Genomic DNA, 6,175 nt, shown 5'->3' with positions numbered 1-6,175 from the left:
TAAGCAACTTTCACTTCACTTCTCTTTCTGTGAGAAGCATCTACTGCTTCTGCAGACATTCCTTGTATGTTCTAATGATCAAAAAGGCAAGTGGTACCCAAATGAGGCCCCAAACGAGAGAACAGCAGAACAATGGTAGTGACTCATCCCTATGATCAAAAGTGGAATAAATCTAAAATACAACTAATGCATGAACTTTAAAATAATGTCAATTTCTTTAAAAAAATTTTTTGATGTTTGTCTAAAAATGTGGTTATTTTGCTATCCGTGGATCCAGTCATATAAAATGCCCATTAAATACTTCATTATGTGTTTCAGTGCTAAAAGCTTTCTGTTCTTAACTGGGGGAAGCTTTGGCTTCTGTTCATGTTCAAATGATCAAGAATAAAAATTTAACAGTCTTAAATATTTAGGAATTTTAATGGTATTTTCTGAATATAAATACAAGACATATTTCTTGAGGAAACTTGTAAAATACATCAAAATACAGAGAGAGATGAATAAAAATCCCCTCCACAATCCCAATGCACTGCTCATTTTCTGACTTAATTCTTTCCAGTCATCTTTATATTTCTAGAACCCAATTAACATAGCTTAAAAGGGAAACTTCAGAGCAATGTCAAATTTGAAAACAGATGGGAAAATTCGACATGAAACACAAGCACATGGAATCCAGATTTGGATTAAAAATTGCGATAAATCATACTGTTAGATGTAAATGTCAGGTTCTTTTGATAAACAGTCCAACAAAGTTCCGTGTAGTCGAAGCTGTGGTTTTTCCAGGAGTCATGTATGGATGTGAGAGACCGTAAAGAAGGCTGAGCACCAAAGAATCTACGGCTTCAAATTGTGGTGTTGGATAAGACTCTTGAGAGTCCCTTGGACAGCTAGTTGATCAAAGTCGTCAGTCCTAAAGGAAATAAGCCTGAATATTCATTGGAAGGACTGGTTCTGAAGCTGAAGCTTCAATACTTTGACCACCTGATGCAAAGAGCCAACTCACTGGAAAAGACCCGGATGCTAGGAAAGCTTGAGGGTGAAAGGAGAAGGGGGTGGCAGAGGCTGAGATGGTTAGGTAGCTTCACTGACTCAGCAGACATGAATTTAACAAACACTGGGAGATGGTGGAGGACAGAGGAACCTGGTGTGCTGCAGTCCATGGGGTTGCAAAGAGTCATACATGATGTAGCAACTGAACAACAATCCTCATAGCTTGCTTTATGCTCACTGTTCCCACTAACTCCCAATAAGATGGCATGAAAAAGTGAATCTCAGGCCAAATTATGCCAAATAAACAATTTAATGGCTTATGTTGGAATAAATAATGACTTCTGGAGGCCTTATTTTCCCCCCAGAGTGTGGGCACTGAAATATCCGATGAACAGGCCCCTCTTATCAGGGGTCGGTCATCTGAACTCAATTTCTAAAAGGCCCTATTTTTTTTTTCCTTCCACAGAAGGCGATTCTAGTTTAGTGATATAGTGGCTGAACTGGGGAGGTGTTTCGGGTCCATTCCTGCGATGTTCAGACACATCTTGGGGGACAGAAGTTTCTAAAGAGCTTGGTGGCAGCCAGAGACAGATTTGTGGGAGCCAAAAAAAGCCCAGAAGGTACTACCTGTAACTGTTCAGGGGCTCTGCACAACGTGCCCTCCACAGCACCTAAGTATCTCTGATTAGTAGGAATTGCGATTTTGTTATGGGATGCCCACGCTAAGACTGGACTCCAGTAATTTTTTGAAAACTCGAGCCCTACAAATTGAAGACAGGCTAAGGTAGAGCTGAGAGGGGAGTGACAGGAGGCTTCAAAAATGTCTCAGTTCTGGATTCTCAATTCTAGATTAGTCTTCTGTTCACAGAATAACTGCGCCCTCTGGTGGGCACACCTGGAAGCTCTGACGGTTTCACACTGCCCTTTGGGAGACTTGCGCCTACTTCCCTAGACTTTCTTCCCACCGGTTTTTTAAAATTTTTCAAGTCCCTAAGTCAGCTGGCGGACTTGTTAAATACTGTCCATGACTCAGGGCAGGTTTGTACCCCAGGCCGTCTCTCTGTCCCATGTAGTGGACAAACCCAAATGCTAAGACTCCCCTAAGAGGTTTTTTTCGTCAAAGCTACAAAACAGTATGAGCTTCGGCCCCAAGGTCACTGGTCTCTGCAAGCTGGGGGGTCTGGGAGACACACAGCCAGTAGGGAAACCTCAGTGGAACAATTGGACTCACGGAGTCTTGGAGTAACTGTGTCCTTCAGTTCAGCTCAGTTTAGTCGCTCAGTCCTGTCCAACTCTTTGTGACCCATGGACTGCAGCATGCCAGGCCTCCTTCTCCATCACCAACTCCTGGAGTTTACTCAAACTCATGTCTGTTGAGTCGGTGATGCCATCCAAACATCTCATCCTCTGTCATCCCCTTCTCCTTCCGCCTTCAATCTTTCCCAGCATCAGGGTCTTTTCAAATGAGTCAGTTCTTTGCCTCAGGTGGCCAAAGGATTGGAGTTTCAGTTTCAATATCAGTCCTTCCAATGAACATTCAGGACTGATCTCCTTTAGGATGGACTGGTTGGATCTCCTTGCGGTTCAAGGGACTCTCAAGAGTCTTCTCCAACACCACAGTTCAAAAGCATCAATTCTTTGGTGCTCAGCCTTCTTCACAGTCCAACTCTCACATCCATACATGACCACAGGAAAAACCATAGCCTTGACTAGACTTGACTTTGCTGGCAGAGTAATGTCTCTGCTTTTGAATATGCTGACTAGGTTGGTCATAACTTTCCTTCCAAGGAGCAAGCGTCTTTTAATTTCATGGCTGCAGTCACTTTAATTTGATGGCTGCAGTCACCATCTTCAGTGATTTTGGAGCCCAGAAAAATAAAGTCTGACACTGTTTCCACTGTTTACTTCCAAATGTGGGGTGTGCATATGTGTGTGTGTGTATTTTGAGGGGAGGTATATTTTTCTTTTCTTTTTTAAATCTCACCAAGCCTTCAGAATTCAAAGGTTTCTGCTTGTTTGTTTGTTTCAATATTGCAGTGTGATCTTTTAAATACTCTGAATAATCAAGGGAGGGGGATTGTGTTCACATATGGACCAAGCCAGGCTGGGGGAAAGGGGGACGCATAGACAGCTGAGGGTTGGGAGAAAGGATTGCAACAGCTTAAAGGAAATCACAGAGAGACGGAAAGAAGAAGTCCCGAGGGACATACGTGGTGGTCCAGTGGCTAAGACTCCATACTCCCAATGCAGGGTGCCTGGGTTCGATCCCTGGTCAGGGATCTAGGTCCCAAATGCTGCAACTAAGAGTTCGCATGCCACAGCTAAAGATCCCACCTACCACAGCTAAGACCCAGTGCAGCCAAATAAATACATAAATATTGTTTAAAAAAGAAGTCCCAAGCCATGGGATTCAACCAGATGGCAAGTGACAGGGGATGACTTTTTAGAAGACAAAGCACTCGGTCTGCAGCACTAGAAGTCTGTGGGAGCACACCTTGGTACCCAGGCCCAGGGTCGCCCACTGCTGGGGGCTCCTGTAGTTGGTCACTTAGGGGAAGTGAAGTCCCCAAAGCTGGGGGACTCTGGAGCCGTGGTTTAAAGGACAAGCTACTGTCTAGGAACTAGATATTTACAACCATTATATTTGAAAAGTCATGTGAATTTGAATTGAAGCAGTTGATTTGATTTAGTGTTTCCAGATATATATCAATACACAGAATTTGTTTACATACATCATAAATTAAGTGCATTCTGTCAGATCCTAGGGTTTAAAATGAGGCCAAAGGAGGTACCAAAGTGCCATCTAGAGGGGAAGTGGAGAATGAGAGGAAAATACTTGCAAGGTATTTTGTCTTTTTTTTTTCCCCTGTAAAAGCATCAACATGTTATTATGCTATAATGGGGATAATAATACCTTGTCTTGGATGATGGTGACGAGGAGTACAGGGTATAACAAGACGTAAAGCCCACAGCAGGCATTCCGCAAGACGGACAGATTGTAATATTCTTAGTTGCGTTCTTTTCTTCTCTTGTTGGGCTTCCCTGGTATCTCAGATGGTAGAGACTCTGCCTGCAAATGCAGGAGACGCGTGTTTGATCTCTGGGTTGGGACGATTCCCTGGAGAAGACAATGGAAACCCACTCCAGTATTCTTGCCTGGAGAATTCCATGGACAGAGAAGCCTGGCAGGCTTCCGTGGGGTCTCAAAGAGCCAGACACGACTGAGCGACTAACACTTTCCCTTACTCTTGTTAGCCAAAAATGATGCTCCTGTTATTATTAACAACACTAATCGCTGACTGGTTGGCCGACTAAATTTTAAGCCTAGGATATCCACTTAACAACCTGTTAACTCTAGGATGTCCATTTTAACTCATTTGGATCAAATGAAATGATAGAAATGATATCCTTAAAGGATTGCTTAAATGGCTGCTCCAGAAGCTCCTAATTGAAGAATCCTGGGTGGGGCAGTGGTCAGGACTCTACTTTCACATCTGAGTGCCCTGGGGATTTAAGTGAAAGTGAAAGTCGCTCAGTCGTGTTCGACTGTTTGCGACCCCATGGACTATACATGGAGTTCTCCAGGCCAGAATACTGGAGTGGGTAGCCTTTCCCTTTTCCAAGGAATCTTCCCAACGCAGGGATCGATCCTAGGTCTCCCACATTGCAGGCGGATTCTTTACCATCTGAGCCACAAGGGAAGCCCAAGAACACCAGAGTGGGTAGCCTATCCCTTCTCCAGTGGATCTTCCCGACCCAGGAATTGAACTGGGGTCTCCTGCATTGCAGGTGAATTCTTTATCAACTGAGCTATCAGGGAAGCTCCCCAGAGATCTAAGAAGGCCATAATTTAAAATTTAGAGACCAGGAAAGACCTACCCCTGGGGACCTTGGAGGAAGCATGACCCTGCTGAACCTTGATTTCAGGTTTCCAGCCTTTAGAATTGTGAGAGAAAGAGTTTCTGTTGTTTTAAAGCGTTCAGTTTGTGGCAATGTGTTACCCAAGCCCTAGGAGACTAAATCTGTATCTGAAGATGAGGGATCATCAAGACCCAGACAAGCAGTGAAGCTGAGTGAGTGTTAAGTGTTGTGGTTATCAGAAACGTTCCTTTTCATTCATTCCCACCCCCCACCCCAGGCATGAGCGTGCGTGCACACACGCAGAGGCACACTCCTAGTTGAAAAATTGCTTAGAAGAGTTAGTTTCAGTCTGTAGATGGCCTTGGGAAGGACAGAAGGAAAGAGAAGCTTGCCTGCTCTGATGGATGAACACTGCATACACGCTCCTGGAGGGAAATGGGATGGATGTCGGGAGAGGCCCCCAGAAGCGCGCCCCACCCCCCACCCAGGCAGCTTCAGGCCATCTGGGGGAGGGGCGGGCTGAGAGGGGAAACCTCTGCCACAGCACGGCACCTCCCTTCATGGCTGCTGGAGCTTAGGGCAGTAGTGAAGTCTCTACATGTGAACTTTGAAGACCTTAACCAGAATGTGGGAAAGTCTCTTGCACAAGGACAGGGACAGGCCCGTTCTGCCCCAGTCTGATGTAGGCCGTGGGGAAAGCCCGTAAGAGCAGAAGATGAGAGGATGAGGAGGACCCAGGGGGTGAAGGGAGGACCAGCTGGGACAAGCCTCCTCGTCAAAATGGAGCAAAGTTTCTCTGAGTCTTTAATGAGGCAGGACAGTAGCCAAGGTTTTAAAGCCATTCTGGTCTTTTTTGATTTTTTTTTTTTTTGCTTTTGCTTTTACTGTGTCTTCCTCAGAAAATTCCTTTTTATCCCAATCTTTGAACCTGCTCCAAATTCTCTTTTCCCTTCCCTTCTCCTAGAACCCTATGCTGCCTCCTCATTTCCATTTAAAACTCTGTATTTTATACACATGTAATTAGTTTCCTTTTGTGGCTCCTGCTAACCAGACTGGAAGCTTCATGAAGGTAGAGATATATTGACTGGCTCACCACCGCATTCCCCCCAGTTCAGTCTGCTCAATCAATACTGTGCATATTAGATAGAATCTTGACACAGGTTGTTGGCATGGATTGAAAACAGGTGGAGATAGTGCAAAATTTATATTATTAGACCATATCTAAAACAATACCCATGTAAATATTTGCATCACAGGGAACATCCCAGTACTGAGAATACAGGTGGTGCCTTGAAAATGCTGAAGACACTGCTGTACCCCCCAT

Source organism: Bos indicus, chromosome 27 (genome assembly GCF_029378745.1).
Source record: "Bos indicus isolate NIAB-ARS_2022 breed Sahiwal x Tharparkar chromosome 27, NIAB-ARS_B.indTharparkar_mat_pri_1.0, whole genome shotgun sequence".
Classification (NCBI taxonomy): Eukaryota; Metazoa; Chordata; class Mammalia; order Artiodactyla; family Bovidae; genus Bos; species Bos indicus.
The sequence above is the reverse complement of the archived record's forward strand: the minus strand, read 5'-3'. Positions refer to the sequence as shown.